A 13422-nucleotide genomic window follows, 5' to 3' on the forward strand; every position below is an offset into this window, starting at 1 on the left:
GGCAGGTGAGGCCGTGCCTCCCCTGCCTCTAGTGATGGCACGCCACTGATATATATATATATATATATATATATATATATATATATATATATATATATATATATATATATATAGTGATGGCACGCCACTGATATATATATATATATATATATATATATATATATATATATATATATATATATATATATATATATATATATATATATATATATATATATATAAGAAAAACCCAGACACCATCTTTGTAGTGATTTTTCTCCTGTGTGGACTTCCGTCTTCCTTTACAATGAGTGAAGCTGCACGAAACCTTGTGTCTGCAATTTTAAATAATTTAGTTTTTAAGTTTTGTGTTTCTTGTAGAATCAATATAAAGTAATATACATTAGCCTAATGTTAAAATAATGAAAAAAACATAATTAAATATATTTGTTTTATTGTATTGTTACATTAATAGCTGTTGTATTATTATAGGATGGCTTGTTAAACATTTCATAGGATTATTAGAGGGAGGAAAAACCAAGACATTTAATATAAAATGTAAAATGAATAAATAAATAAAAAGAAAAAGAAAAAAAATGGTTAAAAGCCATCGTCCCGGGGAGCATTTCATTTCGTCCCGTGCATTTTTTTTACAGTCCCCGGGACGACGGGACTACATTAATCTCAAGCCCTGGAAGTTACATTTTATTGTTTGCATTATTTGTTTCAGCATTGCACTTTGAAGATGGTCCCTCAGCTCTTTGACAGCTTTGGCTTTTTTTCAGATCAGCAGATAAGTCTTTCTTATTTACAGTATATATAAACGTTTCTCATTTCTATTCAGACTTCCATATACATCTAATTTCCTTAACGGCTTGCCATAATATATATATATATATATATAAATATATTATATATAAGCCAAATTATCCCGATCCAGATATTACTTTAATTCAAGTAATTAAGTATAATTTCCAGGGCTTGAATTTACAACCATTTTAGTCACATACAGGTATGTACCCAAAATGTAATCTGTGCAACTTCAAAATATTTGGGAAGAAACAATTATTGTATTGTGTTTCAGTGTATCTTGAAGGATCATGCAAGTAATTGTTACTTGTTGATGCTGTAAACAAAATGTCACTGTGCAAACCCATGTTTGTTGTTGTACTGAACACAGATTGAAAATAAACCGACTGAAATAATAATAATAACAATGAATAATTTCTAAGTCTTTGTTAGCCGTTTGTGAAGTTTTGTGCTCGTGCGCTACGTTCGCTCGCATCCTGTGCATCTCCTGGGGGCTAGCCCCCCTGTCCTTAAAAGCTAGTGACGCCCCTGTTGAATAGCACAACAGGCAAGTTCATTATGCGTGTGACTCATCCCACTAGCCCACACCCCCTCCCTGTCTGCTGCTGTGTACTGAAAAGGAGAGGGAACCGCCATTGATCAATTCCTTCCTCACACATGCACGCACACAGCCCACCTTCAACGTCACTATCGATCGACAGGTTTAATGTTTTTGTGGGAAATAGCGAGCATTTCTTTTGGGACTAATTTCATGTCTGTTTGTCTTGCACTGACATTATAATTAGGTGGAGTGAGAAAATATGTTGGAGAGGCTGTCAATAATTTGTGTATTTTATTTACTTTTTTTTTTTATTGAGTCTGACTGACATTTAAAAAATGACCTTGAGTTAGGTCGAATCCCAATTTCGTCTTACTCCCAGCCCTCAGTCCTCGAAACAAAGGGTCAAAACGTAGTGGTAGAAAACACGTCCTAAGAAAGGAGACGCCACTCCTTATTCTGGAAGAGAACATAAACTGTCAGTCAGAGATCTTCCAATGTAATCTCCCTTGTACATTTCATGCATATACTGTATTTATATAAGTGAATAATCTCTTCACTTAAATCAATCAATCAATCAATCAATGTTTATTTATATAGCCCTAAATCACAAGTGTCTCAAAGGGCTGTACAAGCCACAACGACATCCTCGGTACAGAGCCCACATACGGGCAAGGAAAACTCACCCCAGTGGGACGTCAATGTGAATGACTATGAGAAACCTTGGAGAGGACCGCATATGTGGGTAACCCCCCCCCCCCTCTAGGGGAGACCGAAAGCAATGGATGTCGAGTGGGTCTGACATAATATTGTGAAAGTCCAACACATCAGCGAAAGTCCAGTCCATGGTGGGGCCAGCAGGAACCATCCCGAATTCAGGGTCTGCATCCTTCAGAGGAGCCGGCCTACGCAGCTTCAGAAGGATGTGTCACCCGTTAAATGGGACAGTCTACCCTGCAGAGGATACTTGCATTTGAAAGTATTGGGTGCTGCTGCTTTGCCACCGTGGTCAAAGAGAGCCAGGTTGAACAAAGGCGCGCAAAGCATCTTGGGATATGGGAGGCCACGAAGGATAGGGAAAAAGGGTGCATTTGGAGGAGTTTTCGAATTTGAATGAATTGGGACAGCCTTCAAATTCGGATGCAGACCCTGAATTGGGACAGCTAGTATCCATCCAAGTCTTTGGATCACGGACAGGAAGTCCTGACGATCACACCATCCCAGCAAAGAGCTCACTTGGCAAACTGGACGGGGGCCATCACGACTGCTCCGTCCAGAAGTGCGCGTGCCTACTGAAACCCACTACTACCGACCAAGCAGTCTGATAGTTTATATATCAATGATGAAATCTTAACATTGCAACACATGCCAATACGGCCGGGTTAATTTATAAAGTGCAATTTTAAATTTCCTGCTAAACTTCCGGTTGGAAACGTCTATGTATGATGCGTATGCGCGTGACGTCACAACGGCAACCGAAGTATTCGTACCCAATGTGTCACCATACAAACTGCTCTGTTTTCCTCGAACAATTCCACAGTATTCTGGACATCTGTGTTGGTGAATCTTTTGCAATTTGTTTAATGAACAATGGAGATTGCAAAGAAAAAAGTTGTAGGTGGGATCGGTGTATTAGCGGCTGGCTGTAGCAACACAACAAGGAGTACTTACTTGGATAGCAGACGCGCTAGCCGATGCTAGCCACCAACCGCATCTGTGATTGTGTGAAGTCCTTTGTCGCGCCGTCGATCGCTGGAACGCAGGTGAGCACGGGTGTTGATGAGCAGATGAGGGCTGGCTGGCGTAGGTGGATAGCTAATGTTTTTAGCATAGCTCTGTGAGGTCCTGTTGCTAATTTAGCTTCAATGGCGTCGTTAGCAACAGCACTGTTAAGCTTCGCCAGGCTGGAAAGCATTAACCGTGTAGTTACAGGTCCATGGTTTAATAGTATTGTTGATTTTCTGTCTATCCTTCCAGTCAGGGGTTTATTTCTTTTGTTTCTATATGCAGTTAAGCCCGATGCTATCACGTTAGCTCCGTAGCTAAAGTGCTTCGCCGATGTATTGTCGTGGAGATAAAAGTCACTGTGAATGTCCATTTCGCGTTCTCGACTCTCATTTTCAAGAGGATATAGTATCCGAGGTGGTTTAAAATACAAATCCGTGATCCACAATAGAAAAAGGAGAGTGTGTGGAATCCAATGAGACCTTGTACCTAAGTTACGGTCAGAGCGAAAAAAGATACACCCTGCACTGCCTCTCTAGTTCTTCACTCTAACGTTCCTCATCCACGAATCTTTCATCCTCGCTCAAATTAATGGCGTAATCGTTGCTTTCTCGGTCCGAATCTCTCTCGCTCCATTGTAAACAACGGGGAATTGTGAGTAATCCTTCCTCCTGTGACGTCACGCTACTTTCGGTATAGGCAAGGCTTTTTTTTATCAGCGACCAAAAGTTGCGAACTTTATCGTCATTGTTCTATACTAAATCCTTTCAGCAAAAATATGGCAATATCGCAAAATGATCAAGTATGACACATAGAATGGATCTGCCATCCCCGTTTAAATAAAAACAATTCATTTCAGTAGGCCTTTAAGTTTAGCATGCCACAATCAATACAACTGCTCAAGAAAAAACAGTACAGTGGTACATCGGTGTCCACTTTTCGTAGGATACGGTTTTCAATTCCATTTTTTGCCAAATGTTTGTTATTGTGCAGCCTAACTTACGTAAGTTGGTTCCCCCGCGTATCCTTTTGTGGAATCGAGTGCACGAATAAAAAAATCCCACTTGTTGTCGACTCAGCTCTGCGACTGTAAAATAAGATGCCATGGGGCCAAAGAAGGTTTTATGTACCAGCACTTAGACAAAGAAGGTGAGGAACACTATTGGATTAAAAAAAATAACTTAAGTCAAAGCACAAAAGTGGTACATCTGTTTTTATCCCAAATGTACTGTGGAATTGTACAGCGTCTCGAAAAATGTGTCTTATTTTTGTGCTCGACAGTCAAAAGTTCTGTCTCTCTTCTCCTCTCTCTCCCTTTTGTACAGAATTGCGGCAAAATCGTTCTTTAAAAGTATATTTTAAAAGCTCTGTATGTAATCTCAACTGGTGGAAACAGCATACGGCATTTTGGTTTGGAATACAGTACAGTATTTGAGTTTACAGTACATCCTGTAGTAAATCACACAAACTGCCCTATTATGTCCTTAATATGCTTGCTTTATGTCTTTTACTGGCACTCTTCGGTCTGACGACCAAAACACCAGTGTAAACTCTGGCAGCTAAGACCTATGATATTACCATACTTTCTGGACTATAAGGCGCACCGAAAATATATTTTTTCCCTCAAAAGTCGACAGTGCGACTTATAACCCGGTGCGCCTAATGTTCGGAATAATTCTGGTTATGCTTACCGACCTCGAAGCAATTTTATTTGGTACATGGTGTAATGATAAGTGTGACCAGTAGATGGCAGTCAAACATAAGTGATATGTGTAGACTGCAATATGATGGCAATAATACTCAAGTAAACAACACCAACATTTTATATGTTCCATTGAAAATATAGAACATTACACACGGCGCTCAAAAATCTATCAAAATGTTTTAGTACGACTTTGATAAGCTATGAAGCCACAGCGCTTGATGTGCTTCAACATACGAGTATTATTATGGTGTGTTTATAAGGTAAGACAAATTGTCTGGCGTTTTTTGTTTCGCATTATGCAAAAGCAACTTTTCTTACCTTCTGGTACCTGCTGATCTGCATAAATCTTGGAAAATTGTGCACGTCCGCCTTCGTAGTCCGTGACGACACCGTAGTAGATAATCTTCTTCTTTGTCTCTATCTTATTGTTATGGGACATTCATCCTCCGCTGTTGCCATTTCTAATATAAATTAGTGTAAAGTTCTTACTTATATCCGTCAGTAAACTCGCCATGAAAACGCTAAAACATACCGGTGTAGTGAGTTTACATTATTCACCCAAGGAACTTTAGTTATTAGTTCCGGTCGGACGGTTTTTCACGGGACACATTTCCGGTGTTGTTGTTTCCGGATGAGAAGATGCTGCTCCGTTATTGATTTAAGTAAAGTCTGAATGTCATTAAAACAGTTAGCTCCATCTTTTGACACCTGTTCCACTCCCGTCCTTGCACGCTACACCGCTACAACAAAGATGACGGGGAGAAGACGCTGTTGAAGGTGAGCCACGTAAATACGACCGCCCACAAAACAGGGCATTCTGAAGCGACTGTCAGAAAGCGGCTTGAAGATGATCTGTAAAACATAATCTATGCAACATTTTGATCAAAGAACCACCATTACATGTTATGTAGACCTCAAGGAAGTGTTTTCAATTTAGAAAAAAAATAAAATAACAAATTGACTCCTTTAATGCGCGTTATAATCACGCATTGTATATGAAAAAAGATCGAAAATAGACCATTCATCTGCAGTGCGCTATATAATCCGGTGTGCCCTATGGACCGGAAAATACGGTATTTATATCAGTTGTTATGACCCATATTCAATTTAACCCTTTCTGTCTGCCCTATTTGGCATTAAAACTGCCAAAATATATGTGCATAAAAAACACTTGCAAGGCTTCTCTGTGCGCACGCAGCGTCTTTTTGCCCGTGCACCGGTTCTGTTTAAGCTCAGAATGTGTCTTTTTGTTTACTGGCACTTAGGAGCGGGTATTGAATACAAAGCCCTTTCTGATTGGTTACTTCAAACAGCTAGGGCATGATTTATTAAGATCTAAATACCTTGCGCTAAACAGCATGTGCAATCTATAAAAATTTATAAAAAAGTGTGTTGCGTGTGAACTACCAAGACTGTGTGTGCAATTGACCACGGAGACACTTTCCTTCACTGCACATTCATGGTATTATGCTACCAATTATTAGTACCGTATTTTTCGATCCATAGGGCGCACCGGATTATAAAGTGCACTGCAGTTGAGCGGGTCTAATTAGGTCTATTTTCATACAAAAGGCGCATATAACAACGGGGGCTTGTTATGACAACAACAAGCCCTGGTTCACACCCAAGCTCCGACATCTGCGCAAGAAGAAGGAGGCTGCGTGGAGAAGCGGGGACCAGAGTACCTACAGAGAAGCGAAGTACCACTTCAACAGGGAAGTGGAGAAAGCTAAATCTGTGTACTCTAACCGTCTACAGGAACAGTTCAGCTCCAATGACTCTGAAGCCGTGTGGAGAGGATTAAGGGCCCTTACGAACTATAAGCCCAAAGCCCCCCAGGCCCTGAATGACCGGACTCTCGCTCAGGACCTCAACACACATTGCTGTCGTCACGAACGGCCTTCAGCTCATCAAAGCTCTGGTCCCCCCACCATCACCCCCCCGCCCCCCGCCCCCCACCAACTCCAGCACTACTTTAAATGACTTAAAGGACTCCAAGAACATCATAGGACTTCATCAAAGGCCCTCTCCATCCGAGAGGAGGATGTACGCCGGCAGTTCTTCAAACTGAACACGCGGAAGGCCCCCGGGCCGGATGGTGTCTCCCTCTCCACCTTGAGACACTGTGCGGATCAGCTGGCTCCTGTCTTCACTGACATTTTTAACACCTCTCTGGAGCTATGCCGCGTGCCGTCCTGTTTCAAGACCTCCACCATTGTCCCTGTCCCCAAGAAAGCACGGATCACAGGACTTAATGACTACAGGCCGGTGACGCTGACGTCTGTGGTCATGAAGTCCTTTGAGCGCTTGGTCCTGCGCCACCTCAAGGACATCACCGCCCCCCTCCTGGACCCACTGCAATTCGCCTACAGAGCCAACAGGTCTGTGGATGATGCAGTGAACCTGGCCCTCCACTTCATCCTGTAGCATCTGGACTCCCCAGGAACCTACGCCAGGAGCCTATTTGTGGACTTCAGCTCTGCCTTCAACACCATCTTCCCTGGACTGCTACGAGAAACAAGCTCTACCAGCTCAGCGTGCCCGACTCCCTCTGCAGTTGGATCAATGACTTCCTGACGGACAGAAGACAGCACGTGCGGCTGGGGAAGATTGTCTCGGACAGTCGAACCACAAACACTGGTACTCCTCAGGGCTGTGTACTTTCCCCCTGGCTCTTCTCCCTGTACACAAACTGCTGCACCTCCAGTCACCAGTCGGTAAAGCTGCTCAAGTTTGCGGATGACACTACTCTCATCGGGCTCATCTCGGATGGCGACGAGTCCGCCTACAGGAGATAGGTGGACCGGCTGGCTTCCTGGTGCAGCCTCAACAACCTGGAGCTGAATGCCCAGAAAACAGTGGAGATGATCTTGGACTTCAGGAAAGTCAAAGCCCCACCATCCCCCCTCACCCTGATTGACTCTCCCACCCCCGTCTACATCCGTTTCTTGGGCACCACCATCACCCAGGACCTCAAGTGGGAGCCGACCATCAGCTCCCTCATCAAGAAGGCCCAGCAGAGGATGTACTTCCTGCGGCAGCTGAAAAAACTGAAGGTGCCGACCAAGATGCTGGTGCATTTCTACTCAGCAATCATCGAGTCCATCCTCACCTCCTCCATCACCGTGTGGTTCCCCGGCGCCACAGATGCTTGTCCCGACAAGCATCGACTGCAGCGCATGGTACGTGCTGCTGAGAAGGTGATTGGCTGAAAACTCCCACCCCTCCAGGACCTATTCTCCTCCAGGACCAGGAGGCGTGTGGGTCGGATCACAGCTGACTCTTCTCACTCTGGACACAAACTATTCTCCCCTCTCCCCTCAGGCAGGAGACTACGGTCCATCCAGACCCGCACTTCCCACCACCTGAACAGTTTTTTCCCCTCGGCCATCAGACACATGAACAATAACAAGATGTGATAGCTCAGTTACAGCTCATGTTATTCTATTCTGTGTTATATGTTTTTTATGTTGCATGATTGCGCCAAGTAAAATTCCTAGTTTGTGAACCAGTTCTCAAACAATGGCAATAAAAACTCTTCTGATCTTCTGATTGTGATTATAAGGCGCATCAAAGTGGTCATATTATGATTTGTTTTTTCTACATTGAAAACACTTCCTTGTGGTCTACATCAGTGTTTTTCAACCACTGTGTGCCGCGGGATACAGTCTGGTGTGCCGTGGAAGATTCACATATTTGGGTTAAAAATATTTTTTGCAAACCAGTAATTATAGTCTGCAAATGATGTGTTGTTGTTGAGTGTCGGTGCTGTCTAGAGCTCGGCAGATTAACCGTGTAATACTCTTCCATATCAATAGGTGGCAGCAGGTAGCTAATTGCTTTGTAGATGTGGGAAACAGCGGGAGGCAACCCGCTGCACTGTTTTATTTTTTATCAATTAGTGCAGCGGGTTGCTTTCTAGCAACTGTCTTTCCGTGTCTGTTTTTCGCTCGCTCTCACTCCAGCTCCAACTACGGCTCTCCTCCCGGCTGCTGCTAATAAAGGCGACAGGTGATTAGATACCAAGGCCCACCTGAGCCATCTACGCACCTGTCGCTGTCTTCGAGGCCGGTCCTGGCACACCCCGTTCCGTGGCAGGCAACGCCCCCCTCCACAACTTCAAAATGCCAAATATTGGCACCGGTCGATCTCTAGTTTAAAGTGCGTAATCAGGGGGACTTGCAGAGTCCGTGTATTGGCCCTACGTGCCAAAATGGTGGAACGCCACACATGTAAATAAAGAGAGAAACACATCGCTAGTGCAATTAGAGTCTGTGCACGAGCAGAGTTTTGGCGAGTGTAAATTAAAACCGCACAGGCAAAAAAATTGCACTGTTTTGAGACCACAGCTCTAATAAGTGTCCCTGCTGTAAGCATACATTGTGGTTTTGTCCTTTGGTCTTAAATGTCCACCACAACCTGCTGTTTTCATTCTCTTAAAAAATTACTATATGTTACCAAGATCTCCTCAAACTATTGATAAAACACTTGTGCTTAACAAAAAGACTGAAATTCGACTTTTAATAACTGGCTATGTGTTAATAAAGTTGTACTGAAATGTGGTTACTGGAATTGGTTGAACCTAATCCTTTTTTAAATATGAGGGCACATTTTAGTCAGTCAAATAGTAGCAGGTTCAACCACTACTCATTTAACTTGAACCAAAAGTGCTTTTGTATGAATTATATCAAAAATGTGAACACAAGTATCAGGGTGACCTTCTGTTCATCACTGAAATAAATAAAGTTGCTCTGAACTTGCTCTGTTATAAACTTAAATCTTCATATTTGTTTTTGACTATTATTAATGCATTCATTATTTTCTTACAATAAAACAACTTTCGGAAGCACTTGTACACACACATTCACATTAGTTCACATTAGAATTGTAATTAATCACGAATAATGGTACTTGCTACAAAGGTTATGTTTAACTTAGCTCTGGTACTTCTATTGACAACATTGCTGTAGGTATATTCCCTCTGAAACATGTTTTGCTCTCAGATGATTTTTAGAGTATAAATTGGAGGGACTTTGGCAACAGCATTTAGACTCAATCTGACCAATCTAGAGCTATGAGCATGAACTGATCAAATCTGCTCAAATGATAATCAAAACGTCTTCTAAGGCAAACTGAGCATTCCAGTTACCAACTAGTTGAATGCCCTGAGAATACAATGACCTGGATGAAAGAGAACATCCATAGACATACTTTTGGATTTTAAACTTGTGTTTAAATGATAAGGGAATTTATCGCGGCAAGTAATTCAAATGACCTTAGATCAGGATTGTACGGTATACCGGTATGAGTATAGTACCGCGATGCTAATGAATCATATTTGGTACTATACCGCCTCTAAAAAGTACCGGTCCGTCACCCGTCGTCACATCCTGTCGTTACATTTTAACAGAAGTGTAGATAGAACATGTTAAAAGACAAATTAAGCAGATATTAACAGTAAATGAACAAGTACATTAATAATTAATTTTCTACCACTTGTCCTTAATAATTTTGACAAAATAATAGAATGGAAAATGACAAAATATGTTCCTGCATATGTCAGCAGCTAAATTAGGAATCTTTGGGTTTTTTTACTCACTACTAAAAGACAAGTTGTCTTGTGTGTTCAATATTTTATTTAAGGACAAACTTGCAATAAGAAACATGTTTAATGTACCCTAGGATTTTTTGTTAAAATAAAGCCAATAATGACATTTTTTGTGGTCCCCTTTATTTAGAAAAGTACCGAAATACATTTTGGTACCGGTACCAAAATATTGGTATCGGGACAACACTACCTTGAATGTATCCAAAGTTTCGTCGGGGTGAATTTTGAAACATTGTTTGCGAGCAAGCACAATGGTAGTCTCCTCACATACCTTTGGTGAATGCATTGACCAGGGGTCCATGCTTGCCAACCTTCCCGATTTTCCCCGGAGACTCCCGAATTTTAGTGCCCCTCCTGTAAATATCCCGGGGCAACCATTCTCCCGAATTTTTTCAGATTTCCACCCGGACATCAATATTGGGGGCGTGCCTTAAAGACACTGCCTTTAGCATCTTCTACAACCTGTCGTCACGTCTGCTTTTCCTCCATACAACACCCCCCCCCCCCCCCCTCCCCCTAAAAGACTCTGTTTGCCGGAGAGTAGATCAAATGGGAAAAGACATTGTTGGGCAAGTTGTTGGAAAACTTAGCGACTCATGTTCCCTCCAGCTGGATGAATCCACAGATATTAGTGGAAATGCACAACTTGTAGGTTTTGTCAGATACATCGGTACTGACGATATTTATGAGCACATACTTTTTTGTAAAACATTAGAGGGGAGAACAACAGGAGAGGACATTTTTGACAATCCCCAAAGAGGGCACTTTAAGTTGATGATTACTTCTGTGTAGAAATATTTATTTATAATTGAATCACTTGTTTATTTTTCAACAAGTTTTTAGTTATTTTTATATATTTTTTTCCAAATAGTTCAAGAAAGACCACTACAAATGAGCAATATTTTGCACTGTTATACAATTTAATAAATCAGAAACTGATGACATAGTGCTGTATTTTACTTCTTTATCTCTTTTTTTCAACCAAAAATGCTTTGCTCTGATTAGGGGGTACTTGAATTAAAAAAATGTTCACAGGGGGTACATCACTGAAAAAAGGTTGAGAACCACTGGTCTAGTGTATAGAAAAGCGCTATATAACTCTAAGCCATTATAATAATGCCCAACACAATGCGATAGGACACTAATCTGTACTGACTGATAAACATGAACAATCATATTACAGTATCTGTAACGTATCAGCCCACATTTCATGTTTTGTTTGTCACAGCTAGCTAGACACTGTTTGTGCTGTAGTTGTACTAACAAGCATTAAGTGCTGCATGTGTCATGATCAACATTATAGTGACTTACTCGATGGACAGCTGTCCGTTTGGGCCAGCAGTATTTTTCCCGTTGATTTTAGGTAAGCATGCAGTTTATGTCAACATAGCTTGGCTCCAAGTTCCACATTTACAGCGTCAAATTACGCTGCTCTCACTCTCTCGGATTTCGTCTGCTCCAACGCTCGCTTCTATAACCAGTAGTTCATCCTCTGTATATTCAGGTCCAAAAAGGAATCCTCATTTGTCCAAAAAATAGTCATCTTTGTTGTCTGTTACCAAGTCTGCCATGATTAGAACACACTCGCGTTTGTTTCCAGAAGTAGAACGCACATGTGTTGTTGGAAGTCAGAAGTGCGCTGCTATAGAAATGGAAACAAATGCGCTGAGGAAAGAAGTTCCGGCAATTCTTAAAGGCCTACTGAAATGAGATTTTCTTATTTAAACGGGGATAGCAGATCCATTCAATGTGTCATACTTGATCATTTTTGCTGAAAGGATTTAGTAGAGAACATCGACGATAAAGTTCGCAACTTTTGGTCGCTGATAAAAAAGCCTTGCCTGTACCGGAAGTAGCGTGACGTCATAGGTTGTGGAGCTCCTCACATCTGCACATTGTTTACAATCATGGCCACAAGCAGCGAGAGCGATACGGACCGAGAAAGCGACGATTTCCCCATTCATTTGAGCGAGGATGAAAGATTCGTGGATGAGGAAAGTGAGAGTGAAGGACTAGAGAGCAGTGGAAGCGATTCAGATAGGGAAAATGCTGTGAGAGGCGGGTGGGACCTGATATTCAGCTGGGAATGACTAAAACAGTAAATAAACACAAGACATATATATACTCTATTAGCCACAACACAACCAGGCTTATATTTAATATGCCACAAATTAATCCCACATAACAAACACCTCCCCCCTCCCGTCCATATAACCCGCCAATACAAATCAAACACCCGCACAACACGCTCAATCCCACAGCCCAAAGTACCGTTCACCTCTGCAAAATTCATACAGCACATATATTTACCCAAAGTTACGTACGTGACATGCACATAGCGACACGCACGTACGGGCAAGCGATCAAATGTTTGGAAGCCGCAGCTGCGTACTCACGGTAGCGCGTATCCAACTCAAAGTCCTCCTGGTAAGAGTCTCTGTTGTTCCATCTCCACAAGCATGCGTATCCAACTCAAAGTCCTCCTGGTAAGAGTCTATGTTGTCCCAGTTCTCCACAGGCCAATGGTAAAGCTTAACTGTCATCGTTCGGGAATGTAAACAATGAAACACCGGCTACGACGTAGCCGCTACGTGTTTGTGTTGCTGCTGCCGGCCACTAATACACTGCTTCCCACCTACAGCTTTCTTCTTTGCTATCTCCATTGTTCATTAAACAAATTGCAAAAGATTCACCAACACAGATGTCCAGAATACTGAGTTGAGTTGAGTTTGAGTTTATTTCGAACATGCAAGCATACAACATGATACATCACAATTTCCAGTTTCTCTTTTCAACATGTTCGAAAAGGAGTAGGACGAAGCAGAGCTTATTTAATCCTACCCCTTTTCTTTTACATAACAGTTGCTAAACTTTTTTGTTCACTTCCTGTTCTCAATTTATTCACAATGTACTCCATAAGTAATCACAATCAAAATAAATAGATAAATAATAATTGGTGAAGTAAGTTACATTTCACATGATGAGTTAAGTAAGACTATTTTGAGAGTGAAAGAATGGATGAATTAAATACATTTAGAATGTTTATCGTGGTTCTTC

The 13422-nt window shown here is 41.8% G+C and overlaps 1 protein-coding gene across 3 annotated transcripts in view; it reads left to right on the forward strand.

The window, feature by feature from the left end:
• The window catches only part of mettl15 (methyltransferase 15, mitochondrial 12S rRNA N4-cytidine), a 230386-nt gene that overhangs the window by 97062 nt on the left and 119902 nt on the right, over window positions 1–13422 (forward strand). The gene's annotated exons all lie outside the window — the stretch shown is intronic.

The sequence above is a fragment of the Entelurus aequoreus genome, linkage group LG02 (assembly GCF_033978785.1).
Source record: "Entelurus aequoreus isolate RoL-2023_Sb linkage group LG02, RoL_Eaeq_v1.1, whole genome shotgun sequence".
In the NCBI taxonomy this organism is placed as follows: domain Eukaryota; kingdom Metazoa; phylum Chordata; class Actinopteri; order Syngnathiformes; family Syngnathidae; genus Entelurus; species Entelurus aequoreus.